The 16,103-nt window shown below is 38.2% G+C and overlaps 1 long non-coding RNA gene and 1 pseudogene across 1 annotated transcript in view; both read right to left on the bottom strand.

Annotated features, from left to right (window-relative positions):
* The window catches only part of LOC118612924, a 326,018-nt gene that overhangs the window by 263,942 nt on the left and 45,973 nt on the right, over positions 1–16,103 (bottom strand). The window lies entirely within an intron of this gene.
* LOC118604229 lies at positions 15,061–15,176 on the bottom strand (annotated as a pseudogene).

The raw sequence follows: 16,103 nt of genomic DNA, 5'->3' as shown, positions 1-16,103 counted from the left end.
AAATTGGTAGTAACCTCCCTAGGAATCTGCTCAGCCTAAGAAAAAAGACTTATATTAATATTGAAGCTTCATCAACCGAATGGCCCTGCCAGGCCAATTTAGCAAACTCAGTCAATAATGCCTACCTGCACACCCAGAGCTCTCAATCAGGTTTTTAAATCATAGGTTATCAGATGTCTGATAGTTCACAAAGTAAGGTTAAGCACTATCACATAAATGTCTAATCCTGGATGTGTGAATGTATGATTTGTAGCAGGTCCTGATATAAAAAGTGCTTTTTTAATTAAGAATCCTAATCAAATGTTTTTGAAAATCAATACTCTAATTTGAATGATAATGAGCAACAACAAAAAAAGCTTAGAAAAAACCAGGAAGAATCAGAACCTATGCAGGTAGAAAAAAACTTAAGTTAATTATAAGTAAAAGACCTTACTATATTCAGAGAAATTATAATTGTACTAATTAAACAAGTTACAAAAAAACAAAAGGAATACTCGAACCATAAAGAACCCTTGAAAGTTAAACAATACCATCAAGATGGGACAGTAATTTAAAACTGCATAAAACAGAAGGAGAATAATATGAAAGAAATTCCCAGAAAGCAAGGCAAAATACTATATAAACTTTATTGACCAGTTACTAATTTAGCATGTGTTAAGTTACTTAAACTTCACAATAACCCGTGAGGTAGAAACTTTTATTATCACCATTATAGATGAGACTGAGCGTAAAGAGGTTAAATAACTTTCTAATGTCCACATAACTTGAACCAATTTATTTCGATTCTCCTTTGCAATCTAAAATTATGTTATTTTTCCCATCCTGGTCCTGATTTTCCATTCTATTAATGTACTTATTAAGCATTTTGTAAATGCTTAGAATCCGTTTCATGTATAGATGGACTATAAATGCATTCAATAAATATGCTAAATTAAGCATCTTGCTAGGCTATGAAGATAAAGGATGAATGAGCCATTATTTCAGTTGTTACATACATATGTTTCTCTTGCTATACCTAATTCTTATTTTCTAGCTTTGTTGAAACATAACTGGCATGTAATGTTATGTAATTTTAAGGTATACAATATGGTGATTTGATACACATATATATTGCAAAATATTTACTACAATAAAGCTAATTTAATACATCTTTCACCTCGCAGTCACAATTTTGTTGCTGTTGTTATGGTGAGAACATTAAAGTTCTACTCGCATAGCTACATTCAAGTATACAATACAGTATTGAAATCTATAGTCGCTATGCTTTGCCTTAGATTCCCCAGAACTTCTTATAACTGAAAGTCTGTACCCTTTGACCAACATCTCTGCATTATCCCACCCCTCATCTCCTGGCAACCACCATTCTACTCTGTTTCTATGAGTTCAATGTTTTCAGAGTCCATATATAAGCGAGATCATACAGTGTTTGTCTTTCTCTGTCTGACTTATTTCACTTAGCCTAATCCTCTTGAGGTCCATCCATGCTGTCATAAATGGCAGAATTTCCTATTTTTAATGCCTAATAATATTTCATGGTTTACAGGTATGCAAGTAGAAGAAAACTAAAGATACGTATATATTGCACATTTTCTTCATCCATTCGTAGATGGACACGAGACATGTTTCCATGTTTTAGCTTTTGTAAATAGTGCTGCATAAACGTGGAAGGGCACATAGTTCTTCGAGGGGATTGCAGGCTGCCCAGCACGGACTGTCCCGCCCGCCGTCACTGCCACCCCTGCCACCAGCGCTCCCGACTTTGCATTGAAATTACAATTGAATTATAAAATAATCAACGTGGAGAATCACCTGAAGTCCGGCTGATCATAACACCTACATCTGACAATATAAAGAAGCCACAATGAAGCCCAAAGGAGGTACAAAGTTGTAAAGCTGGCTGGATCCACACCCTTGGGTGGTGGAAGATCACTGACTAGTCCAGGGTCTTAGCCCAGGTAAGAGGAGATTCCAATAACTGTGACTGTAAAAACCAGAAGGGATTCAGACCATCTGGGTGAGACTGAAGGAAACTGAAACCCTAGATGCCCCTTTGAAACACCCATGCATTGGCTTTCTGACCAGCAGACACTCACCTGGAACACCAGAGGTGGGTCAGAGGCTCACATGGAATTCATACCGAGAAAGTCTGAATTACCTGGCACCAGAACGAGGGCTGGAAAGTAAGCCACCATTGTGTCTTAGTCCTGCCCCCCTACCAGGCAATCTACAAACCTAGCCAGCTTGACTGTGCAGACCCCTCCCATAGAGCTATTAGGAAGCTCTGGCCTGAGGGGATCAGTCTGCCCCACCCAGCCTGCAGATTGCCCTGGGCTAGATGGCTGCCAAACCCTGCTCCAATTCAAGGCCAAACATTCCCAGCAGGTGGCCAGCACTGTGAGCCACATTTCTGAGAGAGGGTCTGGCAGATCACTGCTGCCAACAAGAACTTGGATGGATCTCGGGGATTTGTGGGCTAGTCCCAGACAGCAGCTGATGTAGCTGTGATCCGGGACTTCTTCCGGACCCTGTAAATGGTACCAAAGTTGCAGCAAGACTGAGGCTGTATTGATTTGACTGCCATTATCTCTCTGAGACCCCGCTCCACCCTACCCACAAATTGCCCCAGGTGGTCCACTGACAGCGAACTGCCCTGCCCCTCCCTTCCCCTAATCTCCCAATCCACAAAGGCAACCAGCAAACACTGTGTGGGCACTGAATGGAAATCAGTGGCAGGCAGACCTCTGCTGCCTGTGAGAGTTGCAATACTGTGTCAGGGGAGTGCAGGGGTCTGTGGGACTGCCCCAGATGGCAGCTGGTCTCATTGCAATCTGTGACTACAACGGGAATGCCTGGGCACAGAAGTTGCAGTTAGACTGAAGCTGTACTGGCCTGATAGCCCTTGCCTCCCTGAGTTCCTGCTTCACCCAAGCCACAGAGTGCCTACGGCCCATTGACAGGAAGCCTCCCGTGCCCTGTTTGGCTCTGGGGTTGCACAGTCTGGGCTGGCAACAGACCTTGGCTAGCACAGTGAGCGCATTTCAGGGAAAACAGTTGTGGGCAGATCACTGTTGCCTGTACAAGCTGCAATATCTCATGAGGAGATTGTAGGGGTCTGTACTGGCCTGGCAGTCCTTGACTCCCTGAGCTGCTTCTGACCCAACCAATATACAAAGTGTGCCCGCTGCATGTTGATAGGCAGCTGCCCCTACCCTGGGGTGGCATAATCAGGTCCAAGGTGGGCAGCAGCTGACCTTGCTATGAGTGGAAACTTGTTCAGAGAGCCACAGGGACAGCACTGGAATGTAAACTGACACTACGGTGGCAGGGGGGAAATTTACTCCCAGGATCCCTATACCACCCAACATGCATATTACCCAGAGGTTCATCCAGTTTTAGAGACTTACAGGTAACTGAAAGGTAGTGTCAGGCATTGGGGAGCACTGGTCCCTCTGCTAAACTGCCATAGGTCACAGACCAGGGGTGGGGAGGGGGAAGACAACCAACTACTGCCTACAGCATTGTCTCTTCCACTTACCTATAGATCCAGAATAGGCGACAACCATCAACAGATCACTTTGCAGTTCTCACCGCGTAGACCTAAGCCATCAAAAGAAGCTGCTTACCTTGGCCTACAGGGGAGCCCTTCCCAAGGGGCCACAAATCCAATGCATCTGGAGGCTGGCACCAGGCCACAATGGAGCAACTCCCGACTAGTCCCATTAGTGGTACACACAAAGGGTGGTTGCAACAAGTACACAAGCCTGCTAGGGCAAATCCCACTCAGTGAGGTCAGCCGTCACACAGCAACTCTTATCCTATGGGTGCAGCCAATTCCCATAATTAGTCAGCCTGAGCATTAATCTCATCCACTGATCTACTAACAACAATAAAGGCTTGGCAACAAGAGAAGATCACACACAATTCACACAAAGATCATGTCCAGAGCCCCCTGCATAGGAGTTCGGGGATAGTGCACCATTGGGCCACACAGGACACCTTCCACATTAGGCCATCTGGCTAAGGCTGAGAGACAAAACAAACATTCCCGACACATAGAAATGAACACAGAAAAGCTAATGACATGAGGAAACAAAGAAACATGCCACAAATGAAACAACAGGAGAAAACTCCAGAAAATAAGCTAAATGAAATAGAGGCAAGCAACCTACCAGAAACATAGTGCAAAATAATGGTTATAAGGATGCTCAATGTACTTATACAGAGAATGGATGAGCAAAATGAGAACCTCAACAGAGAGACAGTAAGCATAAAAAAGGACCTTGAAATCATAAAAAGGAACCAGACAGAAATGAAGAATACAGTAACTGAAATAAAGAATACACTAAAAGGATTCAACAGTAGATTGGACAAAGCAGAAGACTGAAGCAGCGAAAAAAGAATTTTAAAAAATGAGAATAGTTCAAGAGACCTCTGGGACAACATGAAAAGTAAAAATATCCAGATCATAGGAGTATCTGAAGAGGAAGAGAGAGAGCATGGGATTGAGAATCTATTTGAAGAAATAATGACAGAAAACTTCCCTAACCTGGCGAAGGAATTAGACATACAAGGCAGGAAGTACAAAGAGCCCCAAACAAGAGGAATTCAAACAGACCTACAAAAAGACACATCATAATTAAAATGCTAAAGGTGAAAGACAAAGAGAATTTCTTAAAAGCAGCAAAAGAAAGGCAGCTAGTTGGTTACAAGGGTACCTGCATAAGAATGTCTGCTGATTTATCAATGGAAACTTTGCAGGCCGGAAGAGACTGACAAGAAATATTCAAAGTTATGAAAAATAAGAATCTACAACCATGAACGCTATACCCAGCAAGGCTTTTGATTAAAATGGAAGCATATTTCCAGACAGGGAAAAGCTTAAGGAATTCGACAAGCCAGTATTATAATAAATGTTAAAGGGACTTCTGTAAAATGAGAAGGGGTAAAAAAGAAAATAGAAATAACAAATATGAATAATAAAATGGTAGTAACTATGTACCTATCAGTAATCACTTTACATATAAACGAATTAAATGTTCCAATCAAAAGACATAGGGTAACCAAATGGATAAGAAAAGAAGACCCATGCACATGATGTCTTCAAGAGACCCACGTCAGATCAAATGACACTCACAGACTGAAAGTAAAGGGATGGAAAAAGATATTTCATGCAAATGGAAATGAAAATAAAGCCAGGGTAATGATAACTTACATCAGATAAAATAGACTTTAAAACAAAGGCTAGAATAAGAAACAGAAAAGGTCATTACTTAATGATAAAGGGATCGATAAATCAAGAGGATATAACCCAGTAAACATATATGCACCCAACATAGGAGCACCTACATACATAAAGCAATTATTGACTGACATAAAAGGAAAGATCAACAGTAATACACTTATAGTAGGAGATTTTAACACCCCATTGACACCAATGGATAGGTCTTCCAGGCAAAAAATCAACAAGGAAACAATGGGCCTAAAAGACACACTAGACCAGATGCATTTAATAGATATTTTCAGATCACTTTACCCCAAAGCAGCAAAATATACATTCTTCTCAAATGCACATGAAACATTTTCTAGGACAGATCACATGTTAGGACACAAAACAAGTCTCAATAAATTTAAGAAAATTGAAATAATAACCATCTTCTCTGCTCACGATGGTATGAAACTAGAAATCAACTACAATAAAATAACCGGAAAATACATGAACACATGGAGGCTAAATAACATACTATGAAACAATGAATAGGTTATTAATGATATCAAAGGAAAAATCAAAAGATACCTAAAGACAAATGAAAATGAAACTCAAAATCTATGGGACACTGCAAAAGCAGTCGTTAAGAGGAAAATTCATAGCCATACAGGCCTACCTTAAAAAACAATAAAAAGCTCAAATAAACAGTCTAACTTTACACTTAAAAGAACTAGTAAAAGAACAGCAAGCAAAGCCCAAAATAAATAGAAATGAGGAAATAATAAAGATCAGAGTGGAAATAAATGAAATAGAGTCTAGAAAAACAATATAAAAGATTAATGAAATCAAAAGCTAGTTCTTTGAAAGGATAAACAAAATTGACAGACTCTTAGCCAGACTCATCAAGGAAAAAAAGAGAGAAGATTCAAATAAATAAAATTAGAAATGAAAGAGGAGAAATAACTAGGGACTCCACAGAAATACAATGGATCATAAGAAAATACTACGAGCAATTATATGCCAACAAATTGGACAATCTGGAAGAAATGGACACATTCCTAGAAGCATACAATCTCCCAAAGACTGAGTCAAGAAGAAACGGAAAATCTGAACCAATCGATTACCAACAATGAAATAGAATCAGTAATCAAAAACCTCCCCCCCAAAAAAAGTCCTGAATCAAATGGCTTCATAGGCAAATTTTACCAAACACTCAAAGAAGAATTATCACCTATTCTTCTCAAACTATTCAAAAAAAAATTCAAGAAATGAGAAAGCTCCCTAACTCCTTTTATGAGGCCACCATTACCTTGATTCCAAAACCAGGCAAAGACATTACAAAAAAAGAAAACTATAGGCCAATATATCTTATGAACATTGATGCAAAAATCCTCAACAAAATAGTAGCAAACTGAATTTGGCAATATATTAAAAATATTATACACCATGATCAAGTTGGATTTATTCTTGGGATGCAAGGTTGCTTCAATATCTGCAAATCAATTAATGTGATACACCACATTAACAAATCAAAAGATAAAAACCATATGATCATATCAATAGATGTAGAAAAAGCATTTGACAAAATCCAGCGTCCATTTATGATAAAAACTCTCAGCAAAGTGGGAATAATAATAAAGGCTATATATGACAAAACTACAGCTAACATCAAACTCAATGAGGAAAAGCTAAAAGCATTTTCCTTAAGATCAGGAACATGACAAGGATGCCCACTTTCCCCCCTCCTCTTCAACACTGTATTGGAAGTCTTAGCCATAGCAATAAGACAAGAAAGAGGAATAAAAGGTATTCAAATTGGAAAGGAAGAAGTACAACTCTCGCTATGTGCTGATGACATGATACTCTACATAGAGAACCCTAAAGATTCCACCAAAAAACTGTTAGAATTGATCAATGAATTCAGTAAAGTAGCAGGTTACAAAATAAATATTCAGAAGTCAGTGGCATTTTTATACGCCAATGCTGAACTTTCAGAAAGAGAAATTAAGAAAATAATCTCATTTACAATTGTGTTGAAAACTATGAAATACCTGAGAATCAAATTAACCAAGAAGGTAAAAGACCTGTTTTCATAAAATTATAAGTCATTGAAAAAAGAAATTGAAGAAGATACAAATTAATGGAAACATACACTGTGTTCATGCGTAGTAAGAATCAACATCATTAAACGACCATATTACCCAAAGCAATCTATAAATTCAGTGCAATCCCTATCAAAATACCAAAGGCATTTTTCAGAGAGCTAGAACAAATAATTCTAAAATTTATATGGAGCCATAAAAAACCCCGAATAGCCACAGCTAGCTTGAGAAATCTTAAAGGTATCACATTACCTGATATCAAATTACACTACAAGGCTACAGTAATCAAAACAGTATGGTACTGGCATAAAAACAGATACATTGAACAATGGAACAGAATAGAGAGCCCAGAAATAAATCCACACCTATAAGCCCACTTAATATATGACAAAGGAGGTAAGAATATACAATGGGGGTAAAGTCAGTCTCTTCAATTAATGGTGTTGTGAAAACTGGGCAGATAGATGAAAAAAAGGAAGGTGGACCACCTTCTTACACCATATACAAGAATAGACTCAAAATGGATTAAAGACTTAAATGTAAGACCCAAAACTATAAAACTTCTAGAAAAAAACATAGGTAGTAAACTCTCTGATATTACTAAGAGTAATTTGTACAGCAAAGGAAACCATCAACAAAACAAAAAACAACCAACTGGAGTTCGGGAGAAGATATTCGCTGATGATACATCTGATGAGGGGTTAATATCCAAAATATATAAAAGCTCATATAATTCAACGACAACAACAAAAAACTAATCCAATTAAAAAATGGGCAGAAGACCTGAACAGATACTTCTCCAAAGAGAAAATACAGATGGCTAATAGACATATGAAAAGATGCTCAAAGTCACTAGTCATTAGCGAAACATAAATTAAAACCACAATGAGATATCACCTGACACCTGTCAGAATGGCTATCATCAATAAATCAGAAATCAACAAGTGTTGGTGAGGATGCAGAGAAAAGGGAAACCTAATATATTGTTGGTGAGATTGCAAATTAGTACAGTGACTATGGAAAACAGTATAGAGGTTTCTCAAAAAATTAAAAATGGGCATACCTTTTGACCCAGCAATTGCACGTCTGGGTATTTATCCAAAGAAAACCAAAACAATAATTCATAAAGATCTATGCACCCTGATATTAATGGCAGCACAATTTATAATAGCTAATATATGGAAGCAACCTAAATGCCCATCAACAGATGACTGGATAAAGAATATGGTTCATATATACAATGGAATATTACTCAGCCATTAAAAGAATGAAATCCTAGCATTTGCAATGACATGGATGGACCTAGAGGTTATTATGATGAGTGAAATAAGTCAGACAAAGATAAATACCATATGATTTCACTTATATGCAGAATCTAAGGGATAAAAAGAACAAACTAATCAAAAAGAGACTCATGAACTTTCAATTTGATGCTGCAAAGGGAATGGGAGCTTGGGAGGCTGGGAGAATGGGGTGAAGGGTTACAGAAGTACAAATTAGTAGTTGATAGATGGTCACAGGGATGGGAGCACAGCAGAAGGAATGCAGTTAGCATTAATATATAGCTAGGTGGAAAACCAGAGAGGAGGAACAATTAGGGGGATCATTTTATAAACTATATAAGTGTCTAACCAATGTACTAACCATTGAAACTAATTAAAATAAATAAATAAATTTATATTTTAAAAAGTAAATTTAAAAAACAAGAAGCTGATTTAATTTCTCTTGGATATACAATTCTCTAGGGAAGTAACATTTTGATCATCCGAAGCTTACCACACAACTTTTAGGACGCTGTAGAAGCTCAGAAAATGTTGTGAAAATGATGTTGAACCAGTTCCACTGGGGCAAAGTCCAAGACTTCAACTCAGAAAAACAACATTAATTCCATTTCCCTCTTCCTAATACTAGCAAACACCCTTCCCAGCGCCCTCTAATTGTTTTTAACACCCTCCTGCCCATGGCAGAGCTCAGCCTGTCTCCCATATATGTTCTTACAGTCTTCAGAAAGCATTTTCATCTGAGCACCAAAGATGAATGTGTGCTCCTTAAGTCCAGGTTCCCAGACAGGAATTCAGTCCCAGTGGGATTCTGTGCCGCATCTCCTCGTGGGAGACTTCTGTTTCTTGGCTGCCCTCAAGGAATCCACTCATTCAGCTCCATCTCCTTAGCCAACTACCACACCTACCTAATCAAACTTGGCAGACAGCTAGTCAGTTCCCCAAATTAAAAGCTTTATGTATTTTCTCATGAGGCTGTCAACCTCCTGGGGCTCTGCCTGGATATGGAGAGGATGGAGTAACATTCTGAATCTTTTCTTATTTCTATAGAACATTGGATATAAAAATAAAGTGGGAAGATGGTAATTTGCTCAATATGCAGGTTTAAAAAGGCCCCTCCAATGAAAGCCCTGGAAGAGATGTCAAAAGAGTATTGCCACTTCACCAACAGCACTCAGAGGAAGCTACTTATCCTCACCATGTGACTCAGTTTCACTTTTATTAAATGAGGCAGTTGGACTAAAGCAATAATTAGAAACTGTCTTCTGTCGAGCCCTAGAGTTTCACAGGGTACTCTGGGGTCAGATGAAGTAGGGGGTTAGGGAAAACTGAGAAAACAGGGTTCTCTAATGGGGTAGACAGTAACCTAGCAAATAACCTCCCACTCTTGCATCAATCTGAAAAACTCCGTTAACTTTCTTAAAAAATAATTCTGCCACTTGTATGATTTCATTTGCAGAAGAAAGGTTCTGCTGCAAAAGAAAATAAAAGGGAAAATATCATATTCAATGATTTCTCAATTCTTTACCAGCTCCATCAATAATTCAATAATATGCCTAATATTTCTTAATTGTATTTATTTTGAAAGTAGAAATTATTTAGCCTGTCTTAACATCATAACACACACCACTCTCTCCCCTCTTTCTCTTTCTCTTTTGAGTTATTCCCTTGTGTGTAGGTGATTCGTCCTAGGAAGAGAATCTGTTCAATTGCTATTCTCAAGAGAGTGCCACTTACCTGGGTATTAGGACAGTTATTTTAAATTATAGTTACATCCCCTAAAGTCTATCTCTGTTTAGAACTCTTTATTCCTTATCAGCACAGTACACAATTGAATCCTTGTGTTTCAACTAGGGATTTTTAAAGCCACAGAAGGTTCATTTCCAATGACTAAATACAATAGGAAAGGAAGGGAGAGAGGGATGAGAACAAGAGAAGCATGAAAGAGTGAGAGTTGGGGAGAGTTGGTACTACTGAGAACCTACTCTGTGCAAAGCCCCACAACATGTACCTGGCAGGGCCAGGATCTGAATCCAACTCTGAAACACTCTTAAGTCTACTTCTTTTTCCTCCTTCCACTTATATGTTATTAGTAAACATTACACATCCCAAGCTTAGTGTGAACTTACTGTTTCACTGTGACTTTGCCGGTTACCTTCCATGAAGGTATTTAGTAAGATTTTTATTTAGGGCTACTTATTGACTCCACTTTTGTTGTGCATGTGTCTGTTTTCTGTCCTAAGCACTTTTCTCACATACACATATGCTTTTCCTATGAGATCTCAATCTCTCTTCTAGTTTAACCTAGAACCTGTGCTCTTCTCACTCTCATTTTAACTCCTGCTCAAAGTTCTTTCCTCAGTTCTAGACTAGTTCAAGACATCTCTCCCTGAATGTCTTAAGTATGTCACAGTCAACAAATTTAAAACAAAACTCATTACCTCCCCACAAATTTCCTCAAGCCAGCTTCTCTGCCAATCTTCATCTCAGTTAATAGTAGCACCATTCAAGACAAAAACCTCAAAATCGGCCTTGACTTTTACCTCCCTACCTCCCTACTCTTCATATCCAGCTTCAGTTAGTTTCTGCCAAAGGGATTTCTAAATGTCTCTTTTTCCTCTTTTTATCTAAACTTCTATTGCTTGGTAGAAGTCATCTCCCTTCCTCTCAGAGTATTATGATAGCTTCCAGCTAGCTTTCCTGTCTCAAGTTTTTCTTTCATTTAGTTCAATTTATAAAAGCAAAATTGATTGGAGTCTATTTCTGTTTAGAATTCTTCAAGTTGGCCATCCTGTATCTCTTGACATTCTCTCCTCGGCCTTCCCGTTACACAATTTTCTTGTTCCAACTTTTGTGACAGTTTGCTCTTATTTCTATTCATTGGCTTTATTTACTTTCCCATTTTAATTGTATTTCCCCCCCCAAATTTCCCTCTTTGTTCTTTAATATTTTTATAAATCTTCCTCTTTTGCATGACTACAACTATTATCCATATGCTGACAACACCCACATCTTTATTTCAAGCCCTGACATCTCACTCAAGCTTGAGATTCAGATTTCTGTCTACCTACTGAACTCATTATTTTCCCAATAAAACCTGCTCTCTGGATTACTGTACTCTCCAAACAATATTACAAGTTATCTGTTCTCCAAAACTAGCAGCCTAGAAGAAAACCTAAGTCCCTTTGAATTCTTCAGTATCAGAATAAAACTAATTGTCTGCTACCTTCAAACATCTATTAAGAAAATCTTTGAAATCCACCTTCTCCATTCCCTCTGCCATTCTTTCCACCCAGATCGTTACCAACTTTTGTCTGAAATGTGACATCAATGTCTCTGAATAGTCCTTCTCACTTCTAATCACTTATTCACTCATTTTACTCAGTTGTTTTCCTCAAACATAAATCTATGCAATTGAGCTCTACCTCTTGAAAACCTACAGTTATGCCCAATTGTAAAAGTATAAAATCAGGTTTATCATGCAGGGCCCTTCACAATTGCCTTTACTAAATAAAAACTATCTCCCTCTGACCATTTTCTTTCATTTAGCACCACTGGCCAGGAAAAGAGTAGCTGATGATTTGGATTAAGCAGTCTAGTACAGTGACTGGGCATACTTACTAGTGAGTGAGTTCATTAGATGTAACAGTTATTCTCTTGCTACTCAGCTGTCAGATCCAGCCAGGTCTTGTGCTTCATTTTCTCTATACCGCCAGCAACTCAGTGGTTAAGTTAGAACATGATTTATAACTACAACTATATCAAGTTCAAGGGAAAACAAGCAGGAGGCCATACTCCTAGCCTACACAATGTTTCCCAAACCACATTCTGCAAGAAAGTACTACACGGGAAGGTATCAGTCTTTGCCTAGCTATTAACAAATTTTAAGTGTGTGTATGAGCGTGTTCATAAATACATATATACATTTGATTATTGTCCTTCATGTAGCTCTTTTGGTCAGAAATTACATGGAAAGGAGGAGGAAAACTACAACAAAAAATGCTTCACTTCTCATTTTTAATGCCATTAATCAGAACAGAATCTAGTTTTTGTGAGGCCAGATGCTTATGTAAGTTTGGGCAGGTGGTCTTTGTTAAAATAACAATTAGAAAATTCTAAAAAAAAAAAATCATAATAAATTACAAATTTTAGAAAGTTGACAAATACCATAAATATAAAAAACGATCCAGAAAATTAACTTTTTTATTAACTAATATACTGACTTCTTTAATATCTGTTTTTCTAAATTTGAGCGGCTATAATTTCTTGATTGTCTCTTCACACTCAATGATTTTTAATATTTACTGTAGAATAGTAAGATCATTCTGAATTTCTTCTAATTGGTTGATCTAGATTTTTTTTTATTATTATTGTTGATAGTTTAGAAGTGTTTCCATTTCGTGTGTAACTTTGTGGTTTACCGGAGCCAGCCGGCTAAAGTGGAACAGCACCTGAAGAGGAGGGGTAAGGATTAAGAAAAAAACAGAGAGAAGAGATAAAGTCAGGGGGGCCCCCAGTCAATACCAAGCAGACCCGAGTTTATTTAGCACAGCGTATTTATACCCTACAGAGTGCATAAGAAGCAAAGACCTCTAAGAATACAAACAATCACTGAAACCTTGTAGCTATCTTAACATGCTCTTCCCCATGGTCGAAGAACCTTCAGTTTCTCTCCCCCAAGCCAGGTGCACCTCCTCCCGAGTCAGCAGACTGCACAGCTTGCCGACTCTGCAAAACTCCCAGCTTTACTGGCAGTTTCATACTACCTTGAAATGGGTCCCAACAGTGGTTCTGCTCAGGTACCATTTCTGGCTCAGTGGCAAGCACAGTGAGAACTGCAGCCTTTTACCCTCCCTAGATCCTGCACAGTCCGGGCAGCTCCTTACTTACCTGAGCACCCCTCCCCTAGTATAATACTGTGCTACCATGATGATCTGGGAATTGGTTGAGGGGATGCAGGTTGCTATTATTTGAATCACAGTGGCCCTAAATAGGATGCAGAGCAGCATCTTGTTCAGTTCCATCTTACTGGGATCTAAAATAAGATTGGGATGATCAATAAAGGCAGGGTGTTGATGGAGACCAGGCAGAAGTCGAAGGAGTGCTGACAGCCTACTGGTCCCATGCACAGTCCCAGGACCACCAACAAGGGCAGCGCTCCATGCCTCCGATATCCCAATTTTCTATTGAATCCTACCATCTTAGAGAAGAACTCAGAGGCTTGATGTACTGCACTGCAAAGGAAAAATGGAAGGGGCACTCTCGAGCAAGAGGTCCTGAAACTTAAGCTTCACATATTCATGGTAGATCTACTCCTACTCAAATCTTTTCTCTATGGTTCTTTTTTCAGGCATTCTTTCTTCTGCCAGAAGTCTCTCCTTCCTTTTCTCTGTTTGCCATCTCCTGCTCATTGTTCCATACACTAACATATTACCTAATCTCTGGAGGTGCCTGCCATGACATGATGTGACATAACATCCTATAGTATTTTACTCATACTTTTGTCAAACCATGCACCATGGAATATTATAATTTGTATCACTGTATATTTATATGTCTACCTCTCTCATTAAATGGAGATGTTATTAGGACAGAAACTATGTTTATTGATTTTATATTCCTTGCCTTTATTACTTTCTACATCTGTCACATACTAGATTTTTAACATATATTTGTTGAATGAATGGTTGAATGTCTTATCTCCAAGTGTCACCACCACTAAAAAGTCTCCCAGACTCCTTCACATAGAATTAATCCATTATGTCCAGCATCTTGTACATAGTAAGTTCTTCACAAATTACACAGAAGGATTTGTGTATTTATTTACTGTATCACTAGAAATATCAAAGAAATACCACAGAAAAAATTGAGCTCTTTGTTTCTTTTCTCTCAGCATCAAATACAGCTCTTGGCATGGGAGCGAAATCTGAATGTATCTTAGATAAGGAATAAGCTACTTTTCTGAGATAGAAAAAGCTAACGTTATTGAGTATGCACTGTGTACTAAGCAGTATTCTAGGTGTTTTATATGAACAACTTTACTTAATTCTTAGAGCAACCCTATAAACCAGTAATGTTATCATCAGTTTTTAAAAAATAAAGGCACTGAGGCTTGGTGAGGTTATATAAACATACCAGACACATGGTTAGCTAGGAAAAGAAAAAGAATTCAGACATTAACAGGCTGAATCCAGAAACCTTGTCTTAATCTCTTCGATATTCAATGGTCTGGGTTATTTTTACTGCTGCTCATGATTGTCAAGTGTGCTCTGTAACTTTAAGTCACATACCATAAAATATCAGTCAACTGGAAAACTGAGCATTTAGCTAATTAAATTTTTTTATTAACATTTTAGTAATGTTAATAAAACATTCTGCCTAGTAAGTACGGAATACGATTTAATACTCATTTTCAAATTTAGAATCTCCTAGGTTCTCAAGGACATAATTTTTTTATTATTATTATTATTTATGCCTACAGCACCTGGTCTTCCTAGGTGGTCTCCCATCCAGGTACTAACCAGGTCCAACCCTGCTTAGCTTTCAAGATCAGACATTGGGCTTGTTCAGGGTGGTGTGGCCATAGACCATGGGTTGTGGCTCCACCGGGGCATGAACCCAGGACCTTTTGCATGTAAAGCAGATGTGCTAACTGCTACACTATGGAAATACATCCTCAAAGACATAATTTTTAATTTTAGTAATTATTATTCCACACATAGCTGTAAGAAACCTGGAAAACGTGTAGGGGTAGTAGATAAATTGGAGATAAGAATGAAATGATTCAGAAGAGATGACACAGGATACTGGATCCAGGTGTCTGAAAACTGTGACACATTAGGAACTGCTCAAAGATCCTTACTTTCACTGGAAATGAAAAGACTTTAGGTGTTGATTAAAGTGATCATGACTTATTAGCATTGTTGGCACACTTGAAGCTGGTCTTTTAGGTCTAACTTGCTCACTCAGTCACTGACTCATTCATTGCCTTTCTTCTTCATCCTCCATTCTCATTCTCCTCCCCTCATGGAAGTATTCTGATGTATTCAATATATTTATTTTTATGTGCTATTATGAAACATTTTGGTGTTTTGTGCACATACATTTTAAATTCACATAAAAAGGTATTTTACTAAATAGCTTGCTCTTTCCATTCAGCACTATGCCACTGGAATCCATTTTATTGCTGTGTACTAATCTGTGTCTAACGGTGGCAGTATTCTTCATAATGTTCATCCAACCGTATTTTACCTATCTACTTTCTATTGTTGTGGGCCTCTGGACTTCCTCCAATTCTTTGCAATCACAGATAACCTGGCACGAATATCCTTCTCTCTGTCACTTATGGACCTGTGTAAGAATTATTTTGAGACATAAATGCATGATCTCCAAAGAGTGTACCTAAAAGGCTATCACGTACTCAGTCTTTGTTTGACTCACCGATGAATTCACAACATCCAGAACAGTGCATGTATATAGTAGTAGTGCTCAATAATGCACTCTACTCTACCCCAA

This window comes from Rousettus aegyptiacus, unplaced genomic scaffold, assembly GCF_014176215.1.
Source record: "Rousettus aegyptiacus isolate mRouAeg1 unplaced genomic scaffold, mRouAeg1.p scaffold_m13_p_1, whole genome shotgun sequence".
Lineage (NCBI taxonomy): Eukaryota > Metazoa > Chordata > Mammalia > Chiroptera > Pteropodidae > Rousettus > Rousettus aegyptiacus.
Note: the sequence above shows the minus strand (reverse complement) of the source record. Positions and strands in the feature narration are given on the sequence as shown.